This window comes from Lethenteron reissneri, chromosome 23, assembly GCF_015708825.2.
Source record: "Lethenteron reissneri isolate LAM-NWPU_2019-01 chromosome 23, ASM1570882v1, whole genome shotgun sequence".
Lineage (NCBI taxonomy): Eukaryota > Metazoa > Chordata > Hyperoartia > Petromyzontiformes > Petromyzontidae > Lethenteron > Lethenteron reissneri.
In genome coordinates this window covers 7,548,178-7,569,091 of record NC_083801.1, presented here as the reverse complement: position 1 = coordinate 7,569,091, position 20,914 = coordinate 7,548,178, and the positions used below count along the sequence as shown (strand labels likewise).

General features: G+C 40.6%; 1 protein-coding gene across 4 annotated transcripts in view; it reads left to right on the top strand.

The window, feature by feature from the left end:
- Positions 1 to 20,914, top strand: part of LOC133345902 (dual specificity calcium/calmodulin-dependent 3',5'-cyclic nucleotide phosphodiesterase 1A-like) — a 216,431-nt gene that overhangs the window by 34,245 nt on the left and 161,272 nt on the right. The gene's annotated exons all lie outside the window — the stretch shown is intronic.

Genomic DNA, 20,914 nt, shown 5'->3' with positions numbered 1-20,914 from the left:
AATAACAAAGGTACATAACATTGCAGGGTTTGGCATTGGTCATAAAACAGTCATCGAACAGAATGGAAAATACAAACAAGTACCCCAACCCCCAAAAAACTATAACATCCTGGGGCCTTCATTAAACTAAATCTGTCCCCGAGGATGGCAAATGGAACAGGTCTTTCAAGAGGGTGAAATGTCGCAGAGTAATGCAAGGTGGAAGGGGTACCACAGGCATTGCCAGGAAGCATTCGGGATGAGGTTCTGTGATTGGTGTTTGACAGGAGAGAGATTGCTGTATATTTTTTTGATACAAACGTGAATGGGGCTCCAGAAGAGGATTCCTTATTCTGTGTAAGTGCGTGACTGCGTGTTCACGTACACACGATGTGTATACAATGAAAACATACAACTTGCATAACGTGAAAGTGGCCTTTAAGTTTTTGAGAATATGAGAATACTGGAACACTGGTGACTGGTTGTTCTTTAATAAGTGTGAGCAATCTATAGCCCCTTTTTAGCACGGCATGTTATTTTGTTACCTTAAAAAATTATGCACTTAGAAAATGTATCAAACGTGATTTGTTTTGATTGTGTGATTTGCGTGGCTTTCTTCGTGTATTTTACACTTTAAAAATAGTCGTGTTGTGCTGTTACAGTCTATGGATGCGTCAGTAGAGGGAGTAGGTCAACCAGGGCATTAAGAAACGTCTCCTCTGCAAGTGATTTATAATTTAATGTACGTAGAATATAACTACGGACTGTATATCAAATACTACTTTATAGAGCAGTCGAGTCGTTTTTTTATTTGCTAAATGTAGCGAAAGGAACGAAAATGCACAGATTTTTTGGCACATCAAGAATGTGAAATATTTTCTGCCATTCCATTAAAATTCCAAGCTTCTCTTGGAACCACAGCAACGTCAATTTTAAATGTAGTTCACTCTTGTAATAACGCGTCCACTAACACCAGGTACATTTGTACAAAACGTCGGTTTAAATTATATTAAACTAGCGGAAGTACCCGGCGTTGCCCAGGTGAAAAATATATTTCTTAAAAACCTTACATATATATACACAGATACTAAGGTATTGTCAAAGCCCGGTGGGCCGTTTGTACATTTCTATACCAACAAATATATAAGAGGCTTGCACAAGTCCAAAAAGTTGTAAAAAGTGTGTAATAAAAAAATATAAATCCACAGCGCGCCAAGAATCGATTCTTTAAATCGCGCAAAGGAATTGCGCGATTCATTTAGAATCGGCCTATTCCCGTTTCATATTCTTAGGTTTTTTAGTAAAGTCACGTAGGCAAAACATTAAAATTAATAAAAGTAAAATAAAATAAAAATCACGACGTTTCGGAGGCAACACAAGCTTCCGTCTTCAGGTGGAACGGTCACAGCCACGACAGCTGTATCAAGTAAATGAGAGATTGCAAGAGCTACCACTCCGTATATATAATGGTTGGAGAGGGGGAAGGGCCAAGTACGGCACACTTTTTATTAATATGGTAAGGTGAGGCTTAAAAGGCTGAGCCTTTGTTATGGAGAGGTACGGTTTGTGACTAAGCCTGGCCTACATAACAATAGTGTGAAAAAAGAAACAAACTAAACATGGTAAAACAAGCCTGGCTGTCTATCAATAACCTGTAATAGTTGTCTGTCAAATAAGATGGTCCAAATAAGTGTAGTTAAATCTTTTTTGCATGGTTAATCACATCTTTACAATGATTACTCAGTTTGTAACCATCATCACGGTTGAAATAGAGTGAGTAGATACTGCTATAGAGTTAGTAGTTACTACTATAGTCAGTGGATACTACTATAGAGTCAGCAGATACTATACAGTTAGTCGTTACTACTATATAGTCGGTAGATACTACTGTAGGCCCAGTAAATACTACTGTGGTCAGTAGTTACTACAGTCACTAAATACTACTACACAGTAGTAGTAGGGTTTTACCCTTTAAACTGGTACAAAACTGACACCTTTATACAAGGCATCATGTTTGCAATAACCACAACACAAGTAGTCAAAATGCAAACAAAAAGAAACAACTCTGATGATGATAATGATATGCACTGTCCTTGAAGTTGATTGGTCCACACCCGAGACAGCTTTCCTTAGAGCCTAGTCTCCATTGGTGTTGGACCAGATGACACCAGAAGGCGTACAACTCAAAAACAGTGCACTATCAGAGTATTGAGAGCTCGGGGTAAGCATTTACACTATGAGACCTCCTTTACCAGTGGCAAAATAAAGTAGTAGGTTTTTACCCTTTAAACTGGTACAAAACTGACACCTTTATACAAGGCATAATGTTTGCAAAACCACAACACAAGTAGTCAAAATGCAAACAAAAAGAAACAACTCTGATGATGATAATGATATGCACTGTCCTTGAAGTTGATTGGTCCACACACGAGACAGCTTTCATTAGAGCCTAGCACCAGACAAACTCCACTCTACATCCTGGCACTAGACAAACTCCACTCTACATCCTGGAACCAGACAAACTCCACTCTACATCCTGGCACCAGACAAACTCCACTCTACATCCTGGTGTAGTAGAGTTAACTACTCGATGTTCACAAACTGGGAGAGCAAATCGTTAACAAGGTTTTCCCACTCAAACTAACGGTCAGGGTCTCACAAGCTGTGAGAGCTGACCGTAAACAAGGTTTTCCCGCGCGACCAAACGGTCAGGGTCAGATAGGGTGATTTGGGATCGAAAAGCAGATTGGGAACGACCAATCACAGGGTTCCACAAGGTGGCCGGGGATTGGACAACCCGGCCACGAACAAGTATAAAGCCAGAGCGCTCAGAGCTCTCGGGGAGTTCGACTACACGAAAACCCAAGACGGCGGAAGAAGCCTAGGACCCTGGACCAAGCCCTCCAGCCCTTGTAAGGACTAGGGTTCAGAGTAACCAGTGGTCGGGGAGACATCTCCCTAGGTCCAGTCAGAGGACATTGAAAGAGCGGGATATTAAGTAGCCTGTAGGGTGCGGAGACTTGTACGTTCTGAGTGTAACGGGTGAGGGGACCGTATACCCCTCAGTGCATAGGGACTGTGTTCATAAGACGAATAAAAGTGTGTGCTACAAAAGACGTTGAAGAGTCCGCCTGTACAACACTACACTGGCACCAGACAAACTCCACTCTACATCCTGGCACCAGACAAACTCCACTCTACATCCTGGAACCAGACAAACTCCACTCTACATCCTGGCACCAGACAAACTCCACTCTACATCCTGGCACCAGACAAACTCCACACTACATCCTGGCACCAGACAAACTCCACTCTACATCCTGGCACCAGACAAACTCCACTCTACATCCTGGCACCAGACAAACTCCACTCTACATCCTGGCACCAAAAAAACTCCACTCTACATCCTGGCACCAGACAAACTCGACTCTACATCCTGGCCCCAAACAAACTCCACTCAACATCCTGGCACCAGACAAACTCCACTCTACATCCTGGCACCAGACAAACTCCACTCTACATCCTGGCACCAGACAAACTCCACTCTACATCCTGGCACCAGACAAACTCCACTCTACATCCTGGCACCAGACAAACTCCACTCTACATCCTGGCACCAGACAAACTCCACTCTACATCCTGGCACCAGACAAACTCCACTCTACATCCTGGCACCAGACAAACTCCACTCTACATCCTGGCACCAGACAAACTCCACTCTACATCCTGGCACCAGACAAACTCCACTCTACATCCTGGCACCAGACAAACTCCACTCTACATCCTGGCACCAGACAAACTCCACTCTACATCCTGGCACCAGACAAACTCCACTCTACATCCTGGCACCAGACAAACTCCACTGCCAAGTATCCTATGCCCTTGCCCGTGATGAATGTACGGTAATTAGCGACATGGTAGATTACTTATTTCACATAACTGAGACCAATAGGTTAGTTTAGATACATTCGTTAGGTACTTCAAAATGGGCATTTCTATAGAGGGGCAGGGACTATGTTGTTATCACACCAACATTGATAAAATTGATTAATAAACAGTGAGTGGTGAGTTTCCAATTGCAGTGAATAATGCTGGGATTCCTGATGCGCTAGAAGTTGGAGGAGCACTTCACAAAAAGTGTTTGAAATGTGTCCTTGGCATACTGCATGCTTGAGAGTGTTTCATACCTCCTTGAGCCAATTGCAGTTTCATTTTGCAAACAGTCAGCATATTTTACCAGGAACGTACATTTAACATGGTTTATGGTATTTCCAGAAAGCAATACATTGTAACGAGGAAATCAAGATCACTCTTGCATTTTTAAGATATATACGAAGCAATAGTGGCAAGTATAGATCTATTACAAATAAATCGGTCTCTTAAAATACAGGCATTCCTCGATATAAGGAACAGATACGTTCATGAAAAGTTGTCTGTAAAGAGAAATTCCGTTTATCGAAGCCATTATATAATTGGAGATGTGTTCCTACGGAAACAAATGTAATCAATAACGCTTCATTCAGTCGGAGATGCTCATGTCTGAGCTCCGGAAAGTAGTCGTCAAGTCGGACGATGATGATGAAGCGATGGATAAGGGTCTCAGCAGCAGCAAGGGTAAACGAAATGGCGGATGCGGGACATGGTGCGCCAATTAAGATTTGAGCCACTGCGGCGTTGAGATACGTGTGAAGAGAACGAGAGCTTGGGATTAATGGCAACCCGAGGCTTACACACATTCATCGCCAATGTAATGTCAGAGTTTATGAAGTACACATTCAATCTGTCTGTCAGTCTGTCCCAGCATTTGCTTGAGTAAATTCCATTGTACAGGGTCCAATGAGGTCTCATTTTGTTCAGAAAAATGGTCAAACATATCAGTCAAAAAAAAGAGAGCAGGTAAACAATCATCACTTGTTGCGTGCCACATATTGTTAATGGCAATGATTGCTGTGCTACCTGCTGATTAATGCTGATTAATGCATGCTATTGAACTTCTTGGAGTCATCGCAGATAGTCTGCTCTATGTAAGACCGTTTGTCGGTCATAGGTGAGTGGGAATTGTCCACTGAGTGCCTGGTGTGAGTGTCAGCCATGTACTAAGTGACGCGTGTGTCAGGTCAATGGTGAGTGGTGAATGTCCGGTGAGTGACAGTGGTGAGTGTCAAATGAATACTAAGTGTCAGATGAGAGGTGAGCTTGCTGCGTATATAGTGAGTGTGAGTCGCGATTGCTCAGTGTCGGGTCATTGCTGAGTGTTAAGTTAGTCGTGAGTGTGTGGTGAGTTAGATTTTCCAGGTGCTTATCATGGAAGTGATGAGAGTCTGGTGAGTGTATAGTGAGTGCTGAGTGGTTAAATTATTGACATTTAGGAAGAAGAAATAACACCCCGTCTATAGAACGCGTTGGCCTCTCGTAGCAAACATGTAATAAGCCTCCACTATCTTTTAATAGTTTTGATTCTGTTAAAACTTGTTTGACCTCCAACCCATCACCAACATTGTGTGTATATGTATAATCTTAATTTAAAAAAATTACCCGTGCATCTTTGACATGAGTAAATGAAATATATTTACAAATGATTACGTGGATGTCATTTTCTAAAATTAAATACAGTTTTCCACAATGTTGATTTATCTGTAAAGGACAGAGCAGCTGCAGTAAATAACGACTGATAAAGGTTAGTACTATAATGTCCTCCGATTTTTTTTGTAAGGCAACGGCTGAATCTTAATGTGAAAAAAGGGGTTACCTTCATTGCCACATAATTACAGCGTATTATTTGTGACCATAAATAAGAAACGCACACTAAAATCCAATAGATTTGTTACAATGTGATGCAGAATTCCAAAGTTGTTTAAGCTCGTCATGGGCTGTGAGTGTCTTTCGAATAGAAAAAAGAAGCCGTGTGTGCTGTCCTCTCAGATAAGGTGGGCCGCACGCATCTTCCCGGCTATTTGGGAGTACACCGTAATTTAGAGACCTCAGTCGATTTCTTTGCAAATCATTTGCCAACACTTTCCCCATCGTTCCTCCCCACCCTCGAGCACCTTTATCTTTCCTGTGCCCCTCCCCCTCCCCCCCAATGTGACCAATGGCCAGAGATTCCTAGGAACACAGGATTGACCTCAATCGGTGGCACATGCAATCACAGGGAAGTCCGCAGGCAAGAGCCAGCGAATCGATAGGCCTGTCATGAATCCGGTAGCTCCTTTAATCTGCAACGTTACAGAATGAACTTCCGCGGAGAGCTTTAGAGATCATTTTAGCAGCAAGATGTTATCACCTATTACACACATCGCCATGCTGATGCTCGCAACAGCAATATGCAGGTTAACACACTGTTTACACTCGGGGAAAATTCCTGACATTCGTGGACATTGGATTACTGCGAGGACCTTATTCTTAATATTGAAAAATACACCCAGGAACTTGATTGTCCTTAATTGTGATTAAAAGCAATCTTGTTCTTGCCTCAGTACAGGCCGTAAAACTGCAGCTGGACTGTTGATCTCATTAGTAGCAAATGGTTCCCTAATGTTAAAGGATGGATATTTAATGGGCAGCGCTGAGGTCATAGTCTCCGAGGCACAGGGGGCAGGCACAAATGTCATTGGAGTGACCCAGTGATGGAGGTTTGAAAAAAAAAGTGGTTATATGGTGCAGTAGGAGAAGTGTATATGTTAGCTCATGCATTGCGTGGGTGGGGGGCGGGGGGGGGGGTACAATTGTTATGCGTATTTGACACAGTAAATACATTAATTAAGAACATTAACAATTGAGAAATATATTTCAGATTTGCTTTTGTGAGTCCCATGGCTTAAATGTGGTGTCTATGCCGGGCATTCATTTCAGCCTATACCTGAGTATTTAGAATGCTGATGAGCCGCTGGAAGGTGATGTTTACCCATGTCTGCCTTGCTACGGACTGTGAAATGCCTTTTGTAAATACCTATTATTGGAAAAAAATATGCGCAAGTTGTCAGTATCAAAAAAAAATTGCATTTTATTTTGACATTATTCTGTTTTTTAATAAACCTTACAAAGGCAATATTTGTATTTTTTGTTGATATATGTATGCCCAACTTTTACAGACACATATACAGTACAGGTATTTTAAAAAATATAAACACAAACAGAATGTAGTTTTGTGTATGTATGTTCAGCCTTAGCATGTGTACAGGATAACATTTAAAACATTTAAAATATTAATTGCATTCATAATAGCAATAAAAAGAAAAAAGTGTGGTTTACCTAGGCCTCATGATTTGCAGCTATTGTGCAATTTTGCTGATTCCAACTCTTGTAGTGACACCTTCATATGACAACAATTCTCAGAAGGTATGGAAAAAGAAATCAATTTATAATGTAAACAGCAAGCATAATATGTTGAAACCAAGCATGCCAAGCATGACTGTTACAAGATAGTTATTGTATATTATTTAACGTAGGCATAGGCCATGTATGAGTGGATATGTGCATGCTGTGGCTAGATGAAAAGTGGTTACTCGTTACACAGCGTACACCTGAGTATACTGCCCCACATACACAACGCCTTGTACAGAGACCTTGGCAGCGCCCATTCCCGTCGGGTTGAGGCAAGAGTTGGGGCTAAAAAACCACGAATCATGGAGCAGCCGGTGCTCATTTCTTCACAAACAAGGTCCTCGTGATCCATATTTGTTTTGTTTTTTGGGGTTAGGGCCACGTGGTACTTTTGTGCCAAAAGAATCGCGTCATTATTCAGTGACTACCCACGACAATATTGTCACCTTTTAGCTAGATATTAGTAATACGTGCCAAAGCATTCAAGTGTTTGGCCAATAATCTCCTCGCTGGTGGCTCTATGTATGTGCATGTGCATGTTGCACTTATTTCTCACCATACAGACTTTGCGTGACTGCATATCATATCAAGATATGAGGTTTTGCTGAAATCGATTGGAGTGTCAAGTTAAGGCCATCCAACTGCGTTACTCCATTTGTATATACAGCGCTGTAAATACATTTATATTTGTACTATATACACTGAACGTATGCTACACTATTTTCAGAATGTGGGTTTTTTTTGTAAAAAAAAATTGTTATCACGGTTTAGGTTAAAATGTCTAAAACTGCAAGTGGTCAGCAACAAACAGCACGATAGATCGAATCTGTAAATGACATATTATTTGGGTCTTTTGGTAAAGCCACGTAGATAGAATTTTTTTAAAAAATTAAAAATATCACGATGTTTCGATCACAACACAAGCAATCGTCATCAGGTGAAAAAAATATAGCAGGGGAGCTGCTGAAGCAGGATGTTATATAGGTTTGAGATGGGTTGAGCCCAAGGGTAAGTGGGTGGGGCAGAGATGGAATTTGCATGTAAATGTAAGATCAGAAGGCTGATTTACCTCCACGACGACGCAGCTGTGGAGGTGGCCATTGTATTGCGAGAGATTAGTATGTCAATGTAAGCGAATCACCGCAACATTGGCTGTGCTAGTGAGACATTTAGCGTGTATGTAAGTCAGAGAGTCGGAAACAACTGCTAACATCAGCAGGTAGGAGGGAAACATCACAGCCAGTTATGACTTAATCTGGTTAATAACGTCCTTCCAATGATTGCTCAGTTTGTACCAATCTTCTCGGTTGAAATTGTGTCCGTGTTCATTTTTCTGGATGGCTCCATGAAAGAATCTTTCCTGATAGCCAGTGGGTTTGCAGAGTACCTTCGTCGTTGAAAAATCTATTTCTTGTGTGCCCACAGCATTAAAACAACGATCAGCCACGGCTGAGGTATTGGTCCTACCGTGTTTCAGATCTGCCTTGTGTTCACGAACACGGTCCGAGACATGTCGCTTAGTTTCCCCAATGTAACTACTGCCACAGACACAGCTTAGATGGGATCAGATCAGGAATTGTATGTACTGTGTTGAATCGAACCTGGATCTTGTGTTTGCTCATGATTTTGGAAATCTTTTGGGTGACCCCTGCTATGTATGGCAAGGTGATGGTTTTGATTGGGTCCTCAGATGGTTCTTTCCCAACGGTTGGGGTGACAGCTTTACGGATTGTATAGTCTGAATATCCATTCATCTTGAGGGATTGGTGTACGTGTTCCAGTTCACTGGCTAGATGGTGATGGTCGGAAATACATCGAGCTCTATGGTGTAGAGTTTTGATGAGGGAATTCTTCTGGGATGGATGGTGGTGCGAGTCAGGTTTTAGGTAGGTATCCGTATGGGTGGCTTTCCTGTAGACAGTGTCCAATTGAGCCATTTGGTCTATTTTCCATTAAAACATCCAAGAATGGTAACTTGCCATCCTTTGCCACCTCCATGGTGAATTTGATGGCTGGGTGTATGGAATTGATGTGGTTGAAGCCCTGAGCTGGTAGGCCATGTGGCCAGATGACGAGTGTGTCATCTACTTACCTCTTCCACAAGGAAGGACGTAGGGTGGATGCCTGGATGGCATCTGTCTCAAAAGTTTTCATTGAAAACATTTGCTACAACTTGAGATAAGGGCAAACCCATTGTTCCCAGCCTACCACCTTCCGATGTTAGTTGTTATTTTGGGCTCTCTGATTTTTTACATTAACAGATAAAATTTCCCACTAACACAGCTACCTCACACGCCATCCTCGAGGCTGCTGCTTCACAATCTTCATTGACATGCTAATCTCTTACATTAACATGCTAATCTCTTACATTAACATGCTAATCTCTTAAATTAACATAGCTACCTGTGAAGGAGTCTCGGCGATCTTGCATTGACATGCTAATTTCTGCCTTGCAGCCCTGTGATTGGTGGAAAGCCCACCAACGCCGTGGTCGCTGCCCACCACTTGCATTGGCATTGGCTGCTGACATTTGGGCTATGCCCATTTCAAACCTTTATAAGCAGTTGTCTTTAGACACTAACCCCACTTTTCTTGATGACGACCGCTTGTGTTGCGATCGAAACGTCGTGATATTTGTATTATTTTTTCTATCTACGTGACTTTACCGAAAGACCCAAAGAATGTAAAAAGAGGAATGGTTTTCTTAAGTGAATTAGATAGTGCAATATGATGCTGCAGATTTTGACAAATCTTCTATCCTGATGAAGGGCTCATCTGCAGATATTCCATTGTTGGTGGGATGGCAGAGTTGTGAGTGCCAAGAAGAATGATTTGGAGCTGGCCGTATCAATGACTGGCTGTGCCCGCTTGGGCATAATGAAGTTGAAGCACATTGACAACATGCCACGGCCTGTCTCCATCAACCTCACTCACTGCCACGTGAGATTATAGATAGCAACGTTTTTTTTCTCCCATAAATTAAAAATGTCAATTACTAATCTTAAATATGTCATCATTAAATGTGTGTGTTTTGTACATACAGCATATGCACTCAGCAAAAGTGTCTATTATTAGAGGCATCATGGTGTTGAACAGTTGCAAAGATTCGTGGAGGAAAAGTCAGCCCTTGTGTTGGTATTCCATGAGGATGCTGTGTTTATGCAGCTTTTTACTCACTTCTCAGCCCTTCATTTTTCTCTATTAGTGGAAGGATGAACCTCCCTGATTCACTTTGTCAGCTCAACCTTACCCTTTGGGATGCGAGTAGAGGTCATACGACCCAATTCTAACATATAATTGAAATGTTTTGACATATAATTCATGACCTATGAAAATGCAGCACACAACGTGTGGTTTTTGCTACTCTTTATATTTAGATATGCGTACAATGTTTACATCACTGTAGCTTTGTATGAAGCAGAGATGCAGAATGGTTGGTATCACTATCCAATCACAATCTAAATGTTACGAGTTTAAATCTTGGTCTGTGATTTACTTAGCCGATCATCCCACTGGGGTGATGATAAATAAGTACCACTTTGGGGGAAGTTAACAGTGGTTGCCCTCACCATATGGATGCAACATTTCCAGTGTTAACTCGGGGTCACCAATGGATATGATCATCACCGAAACACCCATTGGAGCACGGACACACTGTGACCTTCATCTTTTGTGACATTTGTAAAGAACTGGTTCATGCTCTTTGGTTCTTTCGGTAAAGTCACGTGGTTAGAAATAAAATAAAATATAACAAATATCACGACGTTTCGATCGCAACCCAAGCGGTCGTCATCAGGCAAAGGGGTCAGCCTCTAAAGGCAAACTGTTTATAAAGGTTTGGGGATGGGCGCAGCCCAAGTGTATCCACAAAACCAGGAGCACGGGCGGTGCACGAGTGCCAATGCAGCAACAATGCCAAACGTTGGGGATGCGGGGGGGGGAATTAAGTAGGAAAAAATTGGTTCATGCTTTTTATAACGATGGGTCGATTGTAGCTACTCTCAAAATCTTAAGAGCCCTCCTTTTAGTGAGCAGTATTGCATTAAAAAATAAAAGTAATACGCGTTAACTTTGCCTATGGGGGTAGCGTAAAGGGAGGTTGCTGGTGTGTTGATGCAGTTACAGACCGTTCTCTGCATTCACATACTCCTCGGCACTCTGTGGAGCCCTTGCAAACCCCTAAGCTTTCGTGGACTCTGTATACTCATTTTATAAGGTTGCACTGATTACACACAAAGTGCTTGCCACAAATGAACTACAATAGCTTGGTGATCTCATCAAGGAGCATGAACCATCATGCAAACTTCGGTCACCCTCGCAGTGGCTTTTGACTAACCATCGAACAAAGACGGTCACTGCATTACACACTTTCAGATTCGCTTCTGGGGCCGTCTGGAATGCTCTTCTTTCCGATATTAAGAAAGCCGCTGGAGCTCTGCCCTTTAAAATTTAGATTGAAAACTCATTTATTCAGAGATGATGTTTGTGCTTAGTATGTTGTCTTTCCCCCGCACCTCCGATCAACACGGTTGGCTACGTACAGCACGACAGAAGTTCAACATACACACATAATACTCGGTATGCGTCCATCGACCCCTGATTGAGAAGCCTTGTTATATAGCACTTGTTTGTGTTCATCTAGCATTGCAATCGTAGCCAACAAAATAAGGTGAAGGTCTCATGTGAACAATTACCATTTAAATGTTACGTCAATGGCCGTGCCATAGTGCTCAGGTCACGCTCAAGAGTATTTCGTAACAGCAACGAGGCTTTTCCAAAGACATTATGACCTGCCTTGTGTGGACTGAATCCCCAGCCCTCAGGTACATGCTACACAAGCTCACTGAAGTAATCCCTTTCATATAGGCATCATGGCTGTACATCTGTGCAAACAGAATAATGGTATATAATGCATCCTAAGCTGCGCTTATTTGTCTCTCAATCAGAAATGCGGTAGTATTGTGCAGTTGTTTTAAAAATACATTGATCTGTCAATTTGTATCACACGTATGAACACAATTATCACAAATATAATTTTTAACAGACAATGAATGTATTTTTAAACAAATCAAATACATGCTTTAACCATATTTAAGCAAATATATTAAAGCAAATATGGTAATTTGTTTAATTTCAAAAATAGTTTGTGGTATTTTTTATTTAAGTAATTGTCAAGCAACACTTGCATCCTAAAAAAATATTTACATAACGGCAAAGAAAATAGCTCCGCATATTTAATACAAGGGTCAGGAAGTGAAGTCTCCAAATGACAAATAAAATTACAATATTGAAGAAAGATTGCAACCATGTTCTTGTACAGTATGGGCAATCACCTTTCGGTAGTTGATGAATGCTTAGCAACATACCTGCCACAACATGCCAACACACAGATCCATTTTTCACAACATAAACAAACATCACGGTTTATTCTCAATGATGAATAATAAATAAATATAGAACAACAAATTGATCTAATTGCACAAGTGATTTTTGCGAATTTGTGAATGTAACTTGCCCAGCCTGCCACGGATTTCCACGTTTCACCGAGACTCAGTGAGATTTGTTATCAGTTGGGAGGTTCTGCACTGTGTTGTTCTTCCGTAACTAACTTGGCAAATGGTACGATTGGTAGCTGGTGCCTGTGCTAACTGAGGTTCCAATGGTTTCTTCCTCGATCATCATAGGACGAGTACAGAATGCAACACAAGCATAACCCATCAGCAACTAGAAAGTACAATACAACTATTAGCCGCGTCCCTATTTGTATGCACAACTCCGATTATAATTATCAATGCCCTCCACATTCATATATAGGAACTGGTGTTACCTGCACATTGATTCTTGCTGTTGTCAGCTTATAACCTCCCATTGTTGGGCAAAATCCTCTCACCGTTTCTTCCATTACGAAGTTGTTTTTGTCCATTAATGGCCCCTTCTTTCCATCCATGTTTATCTGCGGATAAGATTCATGGCGTGGACATGGTGCCAAATGATCCCATTTCCTGCAGCTATCTGTGGATAATTGGAGTCACCTGGAATTGTCACCATCGGTGGTAAATTGATGATGGTAGTGATGGTTAGTGGGGATGAAAGTGACAATTATAGTGATGGTCATGGCAATGATGGTGGTGAAAGTGACAATAGTAATGATGCATAGTGGTGACGTGATCAAGGTGTTTGTGATTGATATAACAGTGATAGTGTTGAGGGTGATGGTAACTACGTTTTCACATCTTTCCATTGTTTGCACTCATCCATGGATCAAAGGAGTCACTTAAAAGTGGTCACCCGTAAGCGTTAAATTCATATGTCGCCTGGAAGCAGTCGAACATTCATCCTGTTATTTGCAGATGAATCAATCTGAAACGTGAAACGTTGTATTTAACCAGGTAAAGCCCATTGAGCAATAGCTCGTTTTCAGAAGTGACCTGGCCACAAATGATAATTCAACGAAGTGGCTTATCATGTGGAAATGCATAGGCGCCAAATACTGTAAACGCATGTTTCTTAATGTGGAGGGAAAAACCGGAGGACCTGGAGAAATCCACGTGACCACGGGGAGAACATGCAAACTCCAAATATACATCAGGCGTCAAGGGGTCGGGATCGAACCCACAACCTCCTGTATACCAGGCAAGGGAGATAACATCATGCCACCAAACCATTCCACAAACAAGTAGAGTCAACTGAAAGTGTCCACGTTTATTCCTGCATAACCACGTGGTTAATAGCAATATTTTTCTCGGATAAATATTGATAATAGGATCTGCCAATAGCAGGAGTTGGTCAGGAGGTGGCCAAGTAGTTTAGGGATCTGATCTCAGAAATCTGAGTCACTGAAATCCTGGGTTTGGAGTCGGGAAGTCACCTGTGATTAAACTGTGTTCTCTTGTGTAAACTTGATGGTCTTAGCACAGTCACCACTGACTGCAATTTTTTTTCATGTTATTTTTTCTTTCCATCATTTGGCTTATTATAGCTCTGTCTATCCAACCAAAACGGTTAAGTCTCAGTCGCTACAAATCATTATGCTCCTTGTGTGAATAAAGAGAACGATTGCAGTTACTTTAGAAGTACCATAATTCAGAATTGGAATTAGTGTAAAGTGTTTCTAAATGACATAATAAAAAATAATTACACCTACCTGTCAATGCTCTTCTTTGGAAAAAAGTTATTTCACATCTACTCACTGACCATAAATAACAATTCTACCATTCATAGTGACGCTTTCTGTTCAAAAATACAACCCTGACGAATGGAATATATTAGTCAAAGTCAAGAGGTCGTCATGGCCATTGTTATTGATACCACCACATCTCTCCATCTATTATTAATGTTTGCATTTAGAGATACAGTATATCAGAAAATAGGACCCAGCATGGCAAATATATAACCTTGTTTTATTCATATCTTAAAACACATTTTTATTAAAAACAAAAAAGCTTAACTGTGCTGGAAGGAATAAAAATGTTCATTAATATAGTATACAGAAAATTATAATGTCCACGAATATAGTCCTCAGGGATTAGAATGCTCGGAAATATAGTGTACAGTTTAAGAAAATCTGTGGTGCTGTCACATCATTGTTTGCTTTCACCGGTTATGTGGACAATTATTTACATAGCCAGAATGTTTAGTCCCCCCCCCCAAAAAGGTAATCTTGTAACACATAACATTTACTGCTGAGTTATATCAGATGGCAGGACAGCATGGGCAAAAGCAAGACATGGCTTGTGACACATTCAGATGAGTACTTAGTGTCCAGTGATTCATGCATCTTTGTGTGCTTCTAGGCAGGAAGATGTGCATCTCCTGGGCGGCCCTTGCTTTTTAAAAGAGCATTCTCCTTTCATGTAATGAATTTGCACACAAAATCAATAAAGGTCAATGACCCGAGAGATTTTTGTTTGGTGCTGCAATGTCCAATCAGCACAATGGTTTGAAAAAAATGCCCTCTATCTTAGATCCTTGTCAGGATCGGGTATGGAATAGTAGCTCACTTGGTTTGTGATAAGGCCCAAGGATTAGATGACCACTGATCAACCTTTTTAACGTTGAAAGAGAATTTTGTGATGGTTTGTGTTTCGAGTGGGGTCAGCTCTCAGAAGCGTTCCGTAGAGGTGTACATCTTTTGTACATTGAGAACAAAAAGGGGCAAGTCAAACTGCAAGCCGTCTGCTTATACGTTATTGCCTTTAGCCGGTCTTGACACTGATCCAAAGCAAGAGTGGACGTGTTGGACGGTGCTGCTCTAGGTAAGAAAACCAGCTGTGTGAAGAATGGGGATTTTTGATAGGGTGGTGGGAAGTAGGCGACAATAAATAGGAGATTCTGTGTTTGGATATATGAGATTGCACTGGATCTCTCACAATTCACATTCGTGTTATTTTAAATAATACGTGAAACACCTTTGATATGACCTCGAGAAAAACGTGTAATGATTAATATTTCAATGTACCCATCTCAGGCCTATATAAGACCTTGTCTCAGCAGCTTTGTCTCTCTCTCACGTGCCTTGACCGAAAGACCGAAAGAGTGTGTTTTCATCTTGATTTGAAGCTTTCGTGACTGCAGGAATCGATACTCTTAAAACAGTCTGCCTCAGCAGCAGACCATGCTTTCCCACCTGATGACGGACGCTTGTGTTGCGCCCAAAACGTCGTGATTTATTTTATTTTATACCTACGTAACTTTACCAAAATAACCAAAGAGTATAGTGCGTTTTAACTAAATAACGTATTATTAGCTTGGTTTAGTGCAAACATGTTGCACAATATAAGTGCTGATAGGGCTCCATTTATCCAAGTTAATCAAATCTAAGCCATTTTTAATGAGCGAAAGCAAGTATAATCAAATTACATTGTGAATCTGTATACGTTTCTTTACGGTAATGAATAACATGAGTACAATATTTGAGTGGTTACTATATTAAAAAAAACTTGATTTGAAGCTTTCGTGACTGCAGGAATTACCCTTTGGTTCTTTCAGTAAAGTCACACAGAAATAAAACAAACCAAACAGAACACGACGCCTAGACCCCAACACAAGCAGCCGTCGTCAGGCAGAACCAACCTCGAGAGAGAGAGAGAGACAAAACGCAGACACGGAGACACACAACGAACCATAGAGTGGTCACTATAATTCATCATCAAAAGATGATAGATTATTTCAATGTTTGTCATTGTGCCGCCGTGCAAGCAAATAAAAGTAGCATGGACAATGTGTCTGAGATTGTAGACTCATTCATAATTTATATCACCTCAAACGCCCTCGGATGTTTGACTTTAAATCTTGGACATTATCAGCAAAAGTTCCACGTCCTGTCATTGTTTTGTCAGTGGGCATTCATAACACAACAAATACGCCGCTGTAAAATACTTTAGACGGGTGTGTTGTATGCAGCTCTGAAAATATAGAATTGACTTGTATTGCATTTAAATATTAGCGAGCTTGGGAGGTTTTCCTAATTCTCTTTAAGCTATTATTTCGCTTAATAGACTATTTAGATTAGTTTGCTGCGATAAATGTTCAAATGATAAGCCACTTTGTTAAGCTATCATTTGTGGCCAGGTCGCTTTTTGAAAAGAAGTGAATACCTCAGCGGGCTTTGTCTGGTTGGATGGGGATGGTTTAGTTTAACATTTTTGTGTTTTGTTAGTATGTTTACCTTTCTTGTGCTTTGCACTCCTGCCGTGTTTTTGTATTGTTTGTCGTTGCAACGTTCTTACCCGCCCCGACTGGACATCTGTGAAAAAAGAGCTTTATAGCTAATCGGATTCCTCCAGTTTAAAATGCATATTCTGAGAGGAAACTCAAAGCCACACATAACAGAGGATAACATTGAAGGTCAGCAACCTGCTCTCTGTACTTTTATCTACAGTCCATTTCGTAGTTCTGCAGTTGAGTGATTCAAACACGTGATGATCTACCTTTTAAAGGTTATGGATTACACGAGAGTACCTCGACGCCTCGCCAAAATAGGTCGCTCAAAGAATGGTGCATTCATCATTATTGCAGCACATTTTATACGCATCGTAATCTAGGAGCATATTTCTTCGTAAATTATTTCAGAATAAAAACCAATAACTCGTAATCATACAACGCTACAATTAAACATATTGGTTGAGTTAGTCACCTGCTCAAAAAAACTTAAGCGAATTCACTTAAAAATCAAGCACTGTGCACTTAAAGCTGTATAGACCAACCCCCATCATCAGACATATATTCATTGGGTGAAGGCGTCCCCATCATCACACTTCCCATTATCACGGTTGGCTACTTACGGTGTGAAAGAAGTTCAACATACATACATACGCTCACGGTCTTGTGACGCAACAATTTGTATTTCTTCTGAGCTGATCTGTATGTGTGCATGTTGAACATCTTTTGCACCGTACGTAGCCAATCGTACGGGTGAAGGACAACACACTAAACACTAAAAAAGCAGTTCTCAAGAATACCTTTTCAATCTACACTTAAAAGTGCATAGCTCCAGTGGATTCCTAATATCGGAAGGAAGAGCGTTCTGGACAGCAGCAGAAGCGCATCTGAAAGCGCGCGACGCAGTGACCGTCTTTGTTTGATGGCTCGATCTCTTTGTTACATCTCCTCGGTGGTGGATCTTTCTTGGCATTCTCCCTCCTTTGACTACCACCCCATCGTCAATCTCGACCATCAGCTATCATTCCTTCTAGCGATGTGTCCTGCTGAAGCCAACTTATTTTTCTTAAAAGTCAATATGATGTAAGATATTTGATGACACGTAATATTATATGATAAATACTGTATACAAAATGATAACAAGAAAAAAATATAAACTAGAAAAAAATAACTATATCCATAATACAATGAAGATGATCAGGCATCTACTTTATTACCACTCAACAAGGCCAATCTAAAGTAATGGGTTTATAAATTGGTCTTGAATACGGCAAGGGTATTTGATGTGCTAAGGGAACTACTGTAATTCCAATCTCAAAGCTGTGAAGGAGAAAAATACATCACTCTTAATGTTGTCCTCAGAATAACAAGTTAAGTCTGGCAAAGTCTTACTATCTTGAAAACCTCATAGATATTGAGCTTAAACATGCTGCATTAGGAGTATGTTATAACTGGTAGATTAAAACAATGACATAGTAAAGCATTTCATAAACTGTTTTTAAATATATCAATAACTCAAATTCAACGGTAGTGCTTTGGTAATGATTGGAAATTGATGTTTACAGTACTGCATTATATCACGTGTTCTTAAGCATATTTCGGAGTGCAGGATATGTGAATGCTAACGTTTGCTATGCTAAGCGTCACTTTTATTTCTAGAATGTGTTGTCTCCGGTTCACTGCTTAGCAGAATCCCAAAGCCACTTGCACTTTCAATTAGGGCGGTTTATGTGAGGCCAAAAACATCAATATGTGCGAGCCTGCTGGATAAATCAGATGTGGAATTCATGGGATTATGCATACGATTCCAAGTCCCTGTATTCAACATGAGATGTATGCAGAACACGCACGTTTGTCAACATATGTGGCATTTTATAAATGGCTTTGTTTTAGTTTAAATTATACTGACTCTATACAACTGTGGCTCAGCGCAAGATGTCATTGTGAAAACAAATTTCCCACCAACTCGACAAATTCTACTGTCGGATTCTATCATGCATTCATATATACAGTTTATTGGCAATTGACATTTTAACAGTGGTGTAATTAGTGAATATGACTGTACTGGGCAATACCATTCACAATGATAAAAGCTTAAACATTGAATCTTGATTTGAAGCTTTCGTGACTGCAGGAATCCATACTCTCTGGTTCGTTCGGTAAAGTCACGTAGGTATAAAATAATAATAAAAGACAACAACGTGTCCGTCGCAACACAAGCGTCCGTCTTAAACATTGAATTATTATAACAATGTATCGAGCATATACTACCTGTATTGAAATGGTTATCAATTTGGACATATTTCATTTCATTATATGTATATACGAATAATAGTGTTTCCTTGTCTAAAGCAAAAATGTACAATTGGTGTATAGTATTCGGCAATCCTACTTATACGACCTTGCGGTATTTTATAATTCGTGTAAAAATGTAAGACCAGAATAAAAACAGGTCAAATAATATTAATCTCATGGGATCCTAAACATGCACACCGTTAGCAGAGAACCAAATAGTGAGAAAGAAGAAAAATGAGACATCATGTATCCGGTGTAATGCAGTCCCTTTTAGCGAAGGACAGCATTCAAGGCCATCAAAAATGCAATACTGTATATACTTAAGTTTGAGATGGTCCTTAGAATAAAACATTAATTATTGAGGGTATGGATGAAGGTTTCAGCAGATAATGGGCCAGTGTGTTGATGGAGATGGGAAATGTTGCCAACGTGCCAATTTGGCAACATGAGGTCTTACAAAGACAATAAATATAATATGAGAAGGTGGGCTCAGGTTTGAACAGCTCATAAGCAGCGTATTAACCATTTTAACACATTTGAGATTACTTGTCATGGAATTCATAGTCATCTTTTGTGACTTTGTGTGACTTTTCTCATGGAATTCATAGTCATCTTTTGTGACTTTGTGTGACTTTTCTCATGGAATTCCAAACTTGTGCTGCCCTGGCTGCTTGCGTCCTTGTAGTGGCAGAGTGGCTGAAAGTGTTAACCTCTCTCACTTTGTACTTTCCTCTTCTACACGTCTATCCAAAATAATACGCTATAGATCATTGTCATCTCTGTGCAGAATACAGCCAAAAAAGAAAAAAAACATGTCATCGTTCAATGTCTCTTTAGTATACATTTATTTCACACACTTGATCTAGTATGTCATAATCTGGTTTAAGTCTTAGTAAATAATATATATTTTGTAATAAGTAGATATCTGTTTATTGTAGATATGTAGTGCTTATATAAAAGTTTTAGTTCCTCTAGTGTTGAGGCAGCAAAATATATAAAAAGAGAGATTGGATGATATAATGCTTGGTTGATTACATATGAGTTTTGCCAGAGTAAAACTATCTTTAAATCTTAAATATTCCCAAAGTTTAGCTCGTGAAAAAAATACTTTTCAAAAAGGGTAGTCAATAATATAATACAGTAATACTGGTAGGAACCTCCTGGTTACATCAGCCCACAGGGGATTATTGTGTCCATCGTGCAGGGAGGGGCTGAGTGGGGAGGGAGGGGCTGGGTGGGGAGGGGCTGGTCACCCCGTGGTGCCCTTATAAAACTCAACGTTTAACCTACTCACGCCGGCTTGTGCCCGCCCTCACAGTCGGGCATATTTGTGGTATATACCACGCCGCCGTTGATCCTGGCCATTGACCGAGCAACCCAACGTTCCTACCAGCTCCCTCCACAGGAATGTGTTTGTGAACCCCAAGGATGTACCTACAAACCATAACCTCACCCAAATGAAAAAAGGCAGATGAGCTCTCGATGGCTTTTATAAACATCACCTAGCCGCTGCAGGGGTGTATTGCATGAGGAATTGGCTGGGGCAGAACCCTACAAGTATGGAGACTCTGCATGGAGGGGTCGGTCAATCCGTGGAGCCTGGCAGGAAGGCCTGCTCCTACCTGAAGGATAAACCAAAGAGACTGAAACGCTTGTG